The sequence below is a fragment of the Drosophila biarmipes genome, chromosome X (genome assembly GCF_025231255.1).
Source record: "Drosophila biarmipes strain raj3 chromosome X, RU_DBia_V1.1, whole genome shotgun sequence".
NCBI lineage: Eukaryota > Metazoa > Arthropoda > Insecta > Diptera > Drosophilidae > Drosophila > Drosophila biarmipes.
This window is the reverse complement of record NC_066611.1, coordinates 416,112-431,072: the sequence shown is the minus strand read 5'-3', so window position 1 is coordinate 431,072 and position 14,961 is coordinate 416,112. Positions and strand designations below refer to the sequence as shown.

The following is a 14,961-nucleotide window of genomic DNA, read 5'->3' as shown; positions in this document are numbered from 1 at the left end:
TTCCTCCAGTTCCTCGAGACATTCAGCTACATCCCTTAGTTCTACTCTGAATCTTCGCCAACTTGCATTGGAGAGCCTCCATTGCGGTACCGGAGCTAGGCTCTCAACGGTACTGCTTGGATCTGGAGTAACCTCAACAGTGATGATGTTGTGGTCACTCAGCTCCCAGAAGTCAACTCTCCATTCGTATGTTGCCCACACACGCGCTGCTTCGTTGGTGAAGGTCACGTCGATATCACTTCTGGAGCGGTGATTATCGAACGTGAACACCTGGCTGGCCGTATTAAGCACACAGACACCGCTTGCGATGATCCACTCGTCCATGTGCTGTCCCCGTTCGCGATTCAGACGGTCTCCAGAGTTAGCTGGAGTTTTGCTGAACCACATCGGGGAAACCGCATTCGCATCAAGTCCGAGGATTGTCGGTGTCCTGCTGGCTAGCAGCAGAACCGTATCCAGGTAGTCAGTGTAGGGCTGCAGGGCAGCTGAGTACTGGCAGTATACGGAGGACAGAAAAATGGTGCCGTATTTTCCTGTGACACTCACGCACACTCCATAATCCGTCGTCAATGTCTCGATGGGCATGCAGATGGCAGACGGGTCGTCCACGATGATGGCAGCTTTCTTCCTTTTGTCAGCGAAGATTCTCATGCCTCCAGGGAGTCCAGTGAGACGCTTGCCTGCGTCCACATAGGGCTCCTGAATGAGTGCGAACAGGTGGCCAGCATCTCTCATCCGCTTTGCAAGCTCGATGACAGCGCAGCGGCCTCGACCACAATTCGCTTGGATGAAGCTGAACATGTTAATGTCTAGCTTGCACCCTGGCTAGCACAGCGCTATATATCGGGCATCCACCCGAGAGCATATAGTGCCCCGAGGGTAGCCCTTTATGGCGGCAGTTACGGCAGTCCACCGCATTTTTGCACTTCGCCGCGACGTGGTCGTTCTGTCCGCACTGGCGGCAGACCTGGTTTTCTCTAGCGTACCGACACTCGCTGACTTTGTGGTCAAAACCAAGGCATCGGTGGCACGCATAGGTGCGCACTTGAGAGCGGCAGCGGTAAGAGAACCACTTGATATACACCCTCCCGCTTTCGAGAACGGCCAACGCCTGATCATCTACTTCCAGCGTCACGTTTATAGTGGCGCTGTTAGCTGCTGACCAGGGCTTGGTCGCCAGGACTACCGCCTTCTGGAACTCCTTCAGCGACATCTCCTCGAAGTTTTTCTCTTTTAACTCCATCATGAACTCATCCGGCGTCACAGTGGTGTCCACATCCTGTACCGTCACCCTGGGTTTTGCGGCAGTGTTTTTGGACACCTTAAGGCCCACCTCAGCGAATTTTGCGGAGGCAACGATTTTCGACATCTCCGCCTGCGATGGCGTGCGAATAATCGCGCCGCCCCGCTTCAACTCTCGCACCTCATGCACTCTGACGCCCAAAGCAGGCGCTACCTCTTTGCGGACCTTGTCCGCAATTTGCCTCCCTGATAAGGCCGGATCATCACATGCAACGACTGCCGACCAGGTCTCCCGGATTTTCCGCGGTGCGGCTACAGGGGCATAGGGGGCGACAGGGGCAGCAGGTGAGGCGATAAGGTGCGCGCCTCTAGCAGCGGCGGCTGCGTATGAGACGGCCGAGGCAACCGGTGCCTGCTTCTTAAGGCGGTCCTCAAGCACTCCAATCCGTATAAGGAGGGCTGCAACAACCTCCTCGTAGCGGTTGGCTACGGACTGCACCTTCACATTTGTGGCCGGGTTGGCATAGGAGACCATGAACATCCTACCGATCTCCGATCGGATGTCCCCCATCTCGGCAGCGACGGCACCATTACCTCTCCACTCCCTATCCGAGAAGGATTTTAGAGGACTGGCTGGTGCAACGAAGGTCTTCTCGTGTTCAGCAGATGATGCAGCAGCGGCGGGGGCTGCGGGAGCGGCAGGGGCTGCGGCAAGGGCAGCGACAGGGGCAGCGGCAGCGGCAGCAGCAGGGGCAGCGGCAGCGGCAGCGGCAGGGGCTGTCGCAGTGTCAGCGGCAGTTGCATCCAGTGCCATCAACTTGCACCTAGAGGCGTCCCTCAGCGGCGCTTTATTGCGCTTACCTCTGGGTCGTCCTCTGCCCCCACTGCTTCCCCTACTACTAGCACTCTCACTGCCAGAATCTCCAACATCCATTTTGGGTGGCGCCATCCGCCGGTTATCGGCAGTTCCAACCCAAAAGCTTTTCCACCAAGGACTTACCCCTTTATTATCAGCTGGTCGGAAAGCTCTATCAGCTGATCAGCTGATAAAAGTTTAGCGATGACACAAACCGCACAGCTGTTTTAGGCAAAATGTGCCTAAATAAGCCTAACGCCTCTCTCAAGAGAGCGCCTCTCTCGTGACACACGTGGCGCAATGGAAAATTTCCAATGGGAAAAACCCAATTTCACCCGGTTTCACCACTTTTACACAGGGAAAACACGCGCACTGGGTTCGCAGGCACAAAACACGAATTTTCGTGCTGTTTCTAGCTTCGTATCTGGTCTCTATCAGTCAATATTGGCTACACTCGCGGAGCGTACGGAAAACACGTCTGTTCGCACGAGCAATCTAACACCGACTGTGTAGATAGGGACAGTAGGAATCTCGTTAATCCATTCATGCGCGTCACTAATTAGATGACGAGGCATTTGGCTACCTTAAGAGAGTCATAGTTACTCCCGCCGTTGACCCGCGCTTACTTGAATTTCTTCACTTTGACATTCAGAGCACTGGGCAGAAATCACATTGTGTCAACACCCGCTAGGGCCATCACAATGCTTTGTTTTAATTAGACAGTCGGATTCCCCAAGTCCGTGCCAGTTCTGAATTGATTGTTAATTGATAATCGTTATAATTAATAAGAACTAATTGGTTTAACCCAATTAGTATTCTTAAAAATTTTAGCAAGAAAGTTCCACAATTGGCTACGTAACTAAACTATCCGGGGAACAAGTAACTAACATAAATGCTAGAAACTCTATTTACCCAGAACGAGCACATAAACCATGTTATTGTTTCCCAATCAAGCCCGACTATCTCAATCTTCAGAGCCAATCCTTATCCCGAAGTTACGGATCTAATTTGCCGACTTCCCTTACCTACATTATTCTATCGACTAGAGACTCTTCACCTTGGAGACCAGCTGCGGATATTGGTACGGCCTGTTGAGAAGTTTGCGTGTCCCCACCATAAATTTTCAAGGTCCGAGGAGAAAATATCGACACAACAGTATATGTCATGCTCTTCTAGCCCATCTACCATATCTCTCTGCGAAAGACTTCCATGGTAGTACGGCTATAAAACAGAAAAGAAAACTCTTCCGATATCTCTCGACGGCTTCTTTATGGTCGTTCCTGTTGCCAGGATGAGCACGAGGCCCATATTTAATAACAAACGGATACTCAACAGGTTACGGAATTGGAACCGTATTCCCTTTCGTTCAAAATTATTCAAGTATATTAATTTAGCTAGATTTTATATAATATATATATTTGTTTGGCATTTGTATTTTACTTGAAAATTTTCGGCTTTCGCCTTGAACTTAGGACCGACTAACTCGTGATCAACCACTGTTCACACGAAACCCTTCTCCACTTCAGTCCTCCAAGGTCTCATTCGATTATTTGCTACTACCACCAAGATCTGTACCAATGGCAGCTCCATGCAGGCTTACGCCAAACACTTCTACGCATACCATTGTACCTTCCTACTCACTAAAGTTTCAAAATTTATATTACAAGTAATATAAATCATCTACTTTAGCGGTAATGTATAGGTATACAACTTAAGCGCCATCCATTTTAAGGGCTAGTTGCTTCGGCAGGTGAGTTGTTACACACTCCTTAGCGGATTTCGACTTCCATGATCACCGTCCTGCTGTTTTAAGCAACCAACGCCTTTCATGGTATCTGCATGAGTTGTTAATTTGGGCACCGTAACATTACGTTTGGTTCATCCCACAGCGCCAGTTCTGCTTACCAAAAGTGGCCCACTGGGCACATTATATCATAACCTTGAACTTCATATCAAGAAAGTTAAGGTTCTTACCCATTTAAAGTTTGAGAATAGGTTAAGATCGTTTCGACCCTAAGGCCTCTAATCATTCGCTTTACCAGATAAGATTATTTTATATAATATTAAAATGCACCAGCTATCCTGAGGGAAACTTCGGAAGGAACCAGCTACTAGATGGTTCGATTGGTCTTTCGCCCCTATACTCAATTCTGACAATCGATTTGCACGTCAGAACTGTTTCGGTCTTCCATCAGGGTTTCCCCTGACTTCAACCTGATCAAGTATAGTTCACCATCTTTCGGGTCACAGCATATATGCTCAAGGTACGTTCCAGTTAGAGGCATAAATAATATAAATATCATTATACATAACTATATAGAACGCCCCGGGATTGTGTTAATTAGCTATAAATAGTTAAAAAACTAATCCCATTATTAGTCAAGTTAATTACGCTATTAGGTTTATATCCCAATAACTTGCACATATGTTAGACTCCTTGGTCCGTGTTTCAAGACGGGTCCCGAAGGTATCCTGAATCTTTCGCATTGTTAATCCTACAAGTGCATATAATAAACACAAAAATCAATGATAATTATGCCATTATATAATTCCGAAAAATTAACGCACTGTATTCATATAAATCTATCAGCACTTTATCAAATTAATAACATTTATTCTGTGTTAAAATGCAAGCAAATTAATTTGAATAAACTATAAGTTATATTTTATGATAAATTTGGTATGCTAATAGATTACAATGTCCTTATATGGAAAAAATGCACACTATTATCATAATATTGTTTAAATATTACAATTCTAATGATGAATTTTCCATAACGGATATTCAGGTTCATCGGGCTTAACCTCTAAGCAGTTTCACGTACTGTTTAACTCTCTATTCAGAGTTCTTTTCAACTTTCCCTCACGGTACTTGTTTACTATCGGTCTCATGGTTATATTTAGTTTTAGATGGAGTTTACCACCCACTTAGTGCTGCACTATCAAGCAACACGACTCTTTGGAAACATCATCTAGTAATCATTAACGTTATACGGGCCTGGCACCCTCTATGGGTAAATGGCCTCATTTAAGAAGGACTTAAATCGTTAATTTCTCATACTAGAATATTGACGCTCCATACACTGCATCTCACATTTGCCATATAGACAAAGTGACTTAGTGCTGAACTGATTTCTTTTCGCTCGCCGCTACTAAGAAAATCCTTGTTAGTTTCTTTTCCTCCCCTAATTAATATGCTTAAATTCAGGGGGTAGTCCCATATGAGTTGAGGTTGTGTATAACTTTTATATGCAATTAATTCTTTATATATAATGATAAAACATTTTATTAAATTCGTTATATTAATAATATCTGTATATAAATGGCATTTGTTTGATTTAACGAATCAACGAAGAACAATAATATTGTCAACGGTTTTCTATTTTCTAATCATTAATAAGAGACAATTCTAGATAAATTTTTTATGCTAGACATTTCTCAGTATCATTTGATTGAAAAAGAAAATATTTCTCTTCGTTTTTCACATTCAAATTATTTACTAATGTGAGATAATGTTTTTCATATATTTTTTAATATTATGAATAAAATAATTAAATTATTATTATCCAATAATATACCATATGCTTATAAAATTTCATTATAAAATTTGTATAAGCAACTTAATTAGCATAGTCTTACAACCCTCAACCATATGTAGTCCAAGCAGCACTATAAAATTAATTAAAGTACATAACAGCATGGACTGCGATATGCGTTCAAAATGTCGATGTTCATGTGTCCTGCAGTTCACACGATGACGCACAGTTTGCTGCGTTCTTCATCGACCCATGAGCCGAGTGATCCACCGCTTAGAGTTTTATAAATTGGTTTCTTAATTTTGTCAAATATGTTTTTATTGAAAGAAATTAAAAATACACCATTTTACTGGCATATATCAATTCCTTCAATAAATTTATTTTTATACCTAAAACGAATGCTGCGAAATGTCTTAGTTTTATATAACCAATATATATCAAAGTATTTCTTTTTAAATTGCATTTATTGTAAATAAATATATATATATATATATTAATACTTTTTTAGCGATATAAATTGAAATTTATATAAAACATTAACCTGTATAAAACCAGGTACAACATTGTACATTTTAGGTTGTTGCATTATCCAATGTATGCGCATAACTGAGATGAACAATACATATCGCAACGCGTGTATATTATGGTCCATATACACACAGTATTTTAATTGTGTTTATATACAATAATAATTTAATATTATTATTTTAATAATTCGATTTGCTTGTTCGAATTTTTATTTGTTTGTTTTGGCTGCTTATTATTTCTCTCATATGTATTAAATACAATATATAATTTTAATATTTGCATTATTTCGATTTGCTTGTTCGAAATTTCATTTGATCTATATTAGATCATATACATTTTGGCAATTCATATTTTATTTGTATTACTATAATGTATTTATTATAATATAAACAAATATTTTATTAACGGTAAGGATATACAATAATAATTTAATATTATTATTTTAATAATTCGATTTGCTTGTTCGAATTTTTATTTGTTTGCTTTGGCTGCTTATTATTTCTCTCATATGTATTAAATACAATATATAATTTTAATATTTGCATTATTTCGATTTGCTTGTTCGAAATTTTATTTGATCTATATTAGATCTCATATACATTTTGGCAATTCATATTTTATTTGTATTATTATAATGTATTTATTATAATATAAACAAATATTTTATTAACGGTAAGGATATACAATAATAATTTAATATTATTATTTTAATAATTCGATTTGCTTGTTCGAATTTTTATTTGTTTGCTTTGGCTGCTTATTAATTTCTCTCATATGTATTAAATACAATATATAATTTTAATATTTGCATTATTTCGATTTGCTTGTTCGAAATTTCATTTGATCTATAATAGATCTCATATACATTTTGGCAATTCATATTTTATTTGTAATACTATAATGTATTTATTATAATATAAACAAATATTTTATTAACGGTAAGGATATTAAAACATTAATGATCCTTCCGCAGGTTCACCTACGGAAACCTTGTTACGACTTTTACTTCCTCTAAATAATCAAGTTCGGTCAACTTTTGCGAAACAACCGTAACACGCAAGGCGTCACAGTGATCACGTCCGGAGACCTCACTAAATAATTCAATCGGTAGTAGCGACGGGCGGTGTGTACAAAGGGCAGGGACGTAATCAATGCGAGTTAATGACTCACACTTACTGGGAATTCCAAGTTCATGTGAACAGTTTCAGTTCACAATCCCAAGCATGAAAGTGGTTCAGCGGTTTACCCGGACCTCTCGGTCTAGGAAATACACGTTGATACTTTCATTGTAGCGCGCGTGCAGCCCAGGACATCTAAGGGCATCACAGACCTGTTATTGCTCAATCTCATTATTGCTAGACGCAATTTGTCCATTTAAGAAGCTAGTGTCCTTATAATGGGACAAACCAACAGGTACGGCTCCACTTATATAAACACATTCAAACACAATAAACATTTTACTGCCACCATGAATGAAGGCTATATAAGCTTCAACACCATAATCCTGAAGATATCTATTTAATATATTTGAGTCTCGTTCGTTATCGGAATTAACCAGACAAATCACTCCACGAACTAAGAACGGCCATGCACCACCACCCATAGATTCGAGAAAGAGCTATCAATCTGTCTTACACACTTATGTTCGGACCTGGTAAGTTTTCCCGTGTTGAGTCAAATTAAGCCGCAGGCTCCACTCCTGGTGGTGCCCTTCCGTCAATTCCTTTAAGTTTCAGCTTTGCAACCATACTTCCCCCGGAGCCCAAAAGCTTTGGTTTCCCGGGAAGCGACTGAGAGAGCCATAAAAGTAGCTACACCCAATTGCTAGCTGGCATCGTTTATGGTTAGAACTAGGGCGGTATCTGATCGCCTTCGAACCTCTAACTTTCGTTCTTGATTAATGAAAACATCTTTGGCAAATGCTTTCGCTTAAGTTAGTCTTACGACGGTCCAAGAATTTCACCTCTCGCGTCGTAATACTAATGCCCCCAAACTGCTTCTATTAATCATTACCTCTTGATCTGAAAACCAATGAAAGCAGAACAGAGGTCTTATTTCATTATCCCATGCACAGAATATTCAGGCATTTGAAGCCTGCTTTAAGCACTCTAATTTGTTCAAAGTAATTGTACCGGCCCACAATAACACTCGTTTAAGAGCACTAATGCAGGTTTTTAAATAGGAGGAACATATGAAAAAATACAAGTATCTAAGCACATGTAAGAACTCCACCGGTAATACGCTTACATATATAAAGGTATAGTACTAACCACAATTGTAAGTTGTACTACCCGTATGAAGCACAAGTTCAACTACGAACGTTTTAACCGCAACAACTTTAATATACGCTATTGGAGCTGGAATTACCGCGGCTGCTGGCACCAGACTTGCCCTCCAATTGGTCCTTGTTAAAGGATTTAAAGTGTACTCATTCCAATTACAGGGCCTCGGATATGAGTCCTGTATTGTTATTTTTCGTCACTACCTCCCCGAGCTGGGAGTGGGTAATTTACGCGCCTGCTGCCTTCCTTAGATGTGGTAGCCGTTTCTCAGGCTCCCTCTCCGGAATCGAACCCTGATTCCCCGTTACCCGTTGCAACCATGGTAGTCCTAGATACTACCATCAAAAGTTGATAGGGCAGACATTTGAAAGATCTGTCGTCGGTACAAGACCATACGATCTGCATGTTATCTAGAGTTCAACCAATATAACGATCTTGCGATCGCTTGGTTTTAGCCTAATAAAAGCACATGTTCCATAAGGTTCATGTTTTAATTGCATGTATTAGCTCTAGAATTACCACAGTTATCCAAGTAACTGTTAACGATCTAAGGAACCATAACTGATATAATGAGCCTTTTGCGGTTTCACTTTTAATTCGTGTGTACTTAGACATGCATGGCTTAATCTTTGAGACAAGCATATAACTACTGGCAGGATCAACCAGAATAATGTTTTTATTCATATTTCATTCATATTTTTTGAATAGAAATTAGCAATATATATGTTGTTATAGATTTTATTTCTATCGAATACGGCCATTTTTATATAGCATTCGTATACGTTTGTTTTCCAATTTATACTTGTTTCGCCACTAATAATAACAAGTTTTTATTGATGTCAAAAAGAATCATATTCTTTATAAACACAATATTTATTTTTCATATATTTTCTTTATATATGCACATTTCATTCTAAAATATCATTTTTGTTCGACATACATAATATATTGTATCCACACATGTACAATTTTTGTTTAACCAATATAAGATATTGAGTTAATCATTTGTATTTTGACGATAAATTTAAAATTTATCTATATATATCCATATAAGTCTCTGGTAATATATAAAATAGAACCGAGTGTATATATATAATTATTACTACTATATTTATTTCTTAAATAATATATACTTATATATTATTTATATATATACTCTTTATTATATATTATATAATTTCTTAAATAACTCTCTTAATAGCTATTTTTTATTATCAACAATATAAGTTGATATTAATATTGAAAATGTATTCATAATTACATTTTTATATTTCTTTGGTAGACTTTTATGTACTATTATTATTTAATAATACACATATAATATAAATCATGTTAGCCTACCTCCTAAAATTAACGATAAAATTCGGAAACAATTTGTTATTCTATGTACAATAGAAACTTGGCCTTTGTTTCAACGTTATTATCTTTGGGCTTAAAATATTAACCGCGGAGCCAAGTCTCGTATTCAAATAAATGAATAAAGAAACAAATTTGACGGATAATATCTTCTCTACTGACATATGTCAATAGCAGACGGCCGGCCCATTGACCATCCTATAGTAGTTTTTGGACACGCTGTCTCCCATTCGGGTATATTCAATTTACTTTGCCACTCACCCATATAGTGTTCTCTTATATAATAAGACAACGCACTTTTATATTCATTATATGGATATATTGCCTTCCTCATATTTGCCACACCACCTATAGTAGTTTTTGGACACGCTGTCTCCCATTCGGGTATATTCAATTTACTTTGCCACTCACCCATATAGTGTTCTCTTATATAATAAGAAAACGCACTTTTATTTTCATTATATGGATATATTGCCTTCCTCATATTTGCCACACCACCTATAGTAGTTTTTGGACACGCTGTCTCCCATTCGGGTATATTCAATTTACTTTGCCACTCACCCATATAGTGTTCTCTTATATAATAAGAAAACGCACTTTTATTTTCATTATATGGATATATTGCCTTCCTCATATTTGCCACACCACCTATAGTAGTTTTTGGACACGCTGTCTCCCATTCGGGTATATTCAATTCTCTTTGCCACTCACCCTTATAGTATTCTCTTATTTAATAAGAATACTAAAATACTTCTCATATTATAGATGTAATCTATTAACTTCTCAATATCCATACGGTTTATGTATGGTATTGACAAAATCCTATGCATTTGCATAAGATTTATTTTGCCACAATTTATAGTACTAGTGCCGCCCTCACTAGGTATAAATATCTCATTTCGCTAGTAGTGTATGGGCAAATTCTACTAGCTATTCTCATAAATATGTCACTTATATGCCATATCTATACAATTCATGCACTTTTATATGTATATTTGCTATATTATACATTATTATGCCTTATAGGTATTATACCTATAAGCCACATCCATACGATTGCTTAATATAAATATATGTATAATTTTTTATACATATTTTTTTTTTATTTATGTATGGTTTTTTATTCATATCCATATACTGTATTCACTTTTATATGGATATGATTGGCGTTTTATATAGTATTGACAAAATCATAAGTTTGACCAATACGAGGAGAGGTCCGCCAACGACCACCTCCCTATAGGTGTTTTTGGACACGCTGTCTCCCATTCGACTGCTTACTATACTAGGGGCTACCCGCTCCGTATGATATTCTCTCATATAACAAGAGAATGCAAGAAATATTCGTATTTTATGAATATAATCCATTTATTTTTCAATATCCATACGTTTTACTTAGTTTTTTGTACGGTATTGACAAAATCCTATGCATTTGCATAAGATTTATTTTGCCACAATTTATAGTACTAGTGCCGCCCTCACTAGGTATAAATATCTCATTTCGCTAGTAGTGTATGGGCAAATTCTACTAGCTATTCTCATAAATATGTCACTTATATGCCATATCTATACAATTCATGCACTTTTATATGTATATTTGCTATATTATACATTATTATGCCTTATAGGTATTATACCTATAAGCCACATCCATACGATTGCTTAATATAAATATATGTATAATTTTTTATACATATTTTTTTTTTATTTATGTATGGTTTTTTATTCATATCCATATACTGTATTCAATTTTATATGGATATGATTGGCGTTTTATATAGTATTGACAAAATCATAAGTTTGACCAATACGAGGAGAGGTCCGCCAACGACCACCTCCCTATAGGTGTTTTTGGACACGCTGTCTCCCATTCGACTGCTTACTATACTAGGGGCTACCCGCTCCGTATGATATTCTCTCATATAACAAGAGAATGCAAGAAATATTCGTATTTTATGAATATAATCCATTTATTTTTCAATATCCATACGTTTTACTTAGTTTTTTGTACGGTATTGACAAAATCCTATGCATTTGCATAAGATTTATTTTGCCACAATTTATAGTACTAGTGCCGCCCTCACTAGGTATAAATATCTCATTTCGCTAGTAGTGTATGGGCAAATTCTACTAGCTATTCTCATAAATATGTCACTTATATGCCATATCTATACAATTCATGCACTTTTATATGTATATTTGCTATATTATACATTATTATGCCTTATAGGTATTATACCTATAAGCCACATCCATACGATTGCTTAATATAAATATATGTATAATTTTTTATACATATTTTTTTTTATTTATGTATGGTTTTTTATTCATATCCATATACTGTATTCACTTTTATATGGATATGATTGGCGTTTTATATAGTATTGACAAAATCATAAGTTTGACCAATACGAGGAGAGGTCCGCCAACGACCACCTCCCTATAGGTGTTTTTGGACACGCTGTCTCCCATTCGACTGCTTACTATACTAGGGGCTACCCGCTCCGTATGATATTCTCTCATATAACAAGAGAATGCAAGAAATATTCGTATTTTATGAATATAATCCATTTATTTTTCAATATCCATACGTTTTACTTAGTTTTTTGTACGGTATTGACAAAATCCTATGCATTTGCATAAGATTTATTTTGCCACAATTTATAGTACTAGTGCCGCCCTCACTAGGTATAAATATCTCATTTCGCTAGTAGTGTATGGGGAAATTCTACTAGCTATTCTCATAAATATGTCACTTATATGCCATATCTATACAATTCATGCACTTTTATATGTATATTTGCTATATTATACATTATTATGCCTTATAGGTATTATACCTATAAGCCACATCCATACGATTGCTTAATATAAATATATGTATAATTTTTTATACATATTTTTTTTTTATTTATGTATGGTTTTTTATTCATATCCATATACTGTATTCAATTTTATATGGATATGATTGGCGTTTTATATAGTATTGACAAAATCATAAGTTTGACCAATACGAGGAGAGGTCCGCCAACGACCACCTCCCTATAGGTGTTTTTGGACACGCTGTCTCCCATTCGACTGCTTACTATACTAGGGGCTACCCGCTCCGTATGATATTCTCTCATATAACAAGAGAATGCAAGAAATATTCGTATTTTATGAATATAATCCATTTATTTTTCAATATCCATACGTTTTACTTAGTTTTTTGTACGGTATTGACAAAATCCTATGCATTTGCATAAGATTTATTTTGCCACAATTTATAGTACTAGTGCCGCCCTCACTAGGTATAAATATCTCATTTCGCTAGTAGTGTATGGGCAAATTCTACTAGCTATTCTCATAAATGCCTTCTTCATGCCATATCTATACAATTTATGCACTTTTATATGTATATTTGCTAATATTATACATTATTATGCCTTATAGGTATTATACCTATAAGCCATATACATACGATTTCATTTTTTTATTTATATATGGTTTTGTATTTATAACCATATACCGTATTTACTTTTATAAGGATATGATTGGCGTTTTATATAGTATTGACAAAATTATAAGTTTGACAAACACTTTTTTAAGTCTTTTAGTTAAAATTGTCATTTTTAATTGACTATCTAAACACTAGATATATTTGCACATGGAGCAAAGAGTATAAAAATTGGTCGCGTCACTAATAATATCGCGATACATTTTTACTACCATCAAAATACCACATACGTTTATATGTCCTCTTTATTTAATTTGGTTTCTAAACCTCAGGAATAGTTTTAATTATATGTGCGCTCTAAGTTGAATGAATTTCTTGAATCTCTTTACTTGAATTTCTAAGACTTAAAAATATTTATAAATAGATGTCCTATTGCATAATATTTTTTTATCGCTTCACTTATAAAATAACGATCCTGCCTTTCTACCTTTGAATAAACATTCATATAAACATGGAGAAAAAAACGTTCGCGTCACTAACAGTATGTGACGATAAAATTTTGCTAACATTAAAAGGAACATATTTTTATATGTCAACTCTTAGTTGAATTGGTCTATTGCTTAAGATTCTAGACCTTAGGAATATTTTTATATTATATGTTTGCCAATCTTCGCGTCACTAAAAAGATGACGATTCATATTGTTATTATTAGATGGTCGAGTTGTACTTATATTGATATGTTAATCAAATTGGTCTCTTACTTGAAAATCTAGACCTTAGGAATATTTTTATATTATATGTTTGCCAATCTTCGCGTCACTAATAAGATGACGATTCATATTGTTATTATTAGATGGTCGAGTTGTACTTATATTGATATGTTAATCAAATTGGTCTCTTACTTGAAAATCTAGACCTTAGGAATATTTGTATATTATATGTTTGCCAATCTTCGCGTCAGTAATAAGATGACGATTCATATTGTTATTATTAGATGGTCGAGTTGTACTTATATTGATATGTTAATCAAATTGGTCTCTTACTTGAAAATCTAGACCTTAGGAATATTTTTATATTATATGTTTGCCAATCTTCGCGTCACTAATAAGATGACGATTCATATTGTTATTATTAGATGGTCGAGTTGTACTTATATTGATATGTTAATCAAATTGGTCTCTTACTTGAAAATCTAGACCTTAGGAATATTTTTATATTATATGTTTGCCAATCTTCGCGTCACTAATAAGATGACGATTCATATTGTTATTATTAGATGGTCGAGTTGTACTTATATTGATATGTTAATCAAATTGGTCTCTTACTTGAAAATCTAGACCTTAGGAATATTTTTATATTATATGTTTGCCAATCTTCGCGTCACTAATAAGATGACGATTCATATTGTTATTATTAGATGGTCGAGTTGTACTTATATTGATATGTTAATCAAATTGGTCTCTTACTTGAAAATCTAGACCTTAGGAATATTTTTATATTATATGTTTGCCAATCTTCGCGTCACTAATAAGATGACGATTCATATTGTTATTATTAGATGGTCGAGTTGTACTTATATTGATATGTTAATCAAATTGGTCTCTTACTTGAAAATCTAGACCTTAGGAATATTTTTATATTATATGTTTGCCAATCTTCGCGTCACTAATAAGATGACGATTCATATTATTATTAGATGGTCGAGTTGTACTTATATTGATATGT

At 36.3% G+C, this 14,961-nt stretch overlaps 2 non-coding genes and 1 pseudogene across 2 annotated transcripts; all 3 read right to left on the bottom strand.

Annotated features, from left to right (window-relative positions):
- Positions 1–2,550: 2,550 nt before the first annotated feature.
- Positions 2,551–5,333, bottom strand: LOC127010579 (large subunit ribosomal RNA; annotated as a pseudogene).
- Positions 5,334–5,736: 403 nt separating this feature from the next.
- LOC127010590 (5.8S ribosomal RNA) lies at positions 5,737–5,915 on the bottom strand. Its single transcript, XR_007763322.1, has one exon. It is a non-coding gene; the product is annotated as a 5.8S ribosomal RNA (ribosomal RNA).
- Positions 5,916–7,118: 1,203 nt separating this feature from the next.
- Positions 7,119–9,113, bottom strand: LOC127010506 (small subunit ribosomal RNA). Its single transcript, XR_007763262.1, has one exon. It is a non-coding gene; the product is annotated as a small subunit ribosomal RNA (ribosomal RNA).
- Positions 9,114–14,961: the final 5,848 nt, after the last annotated feature.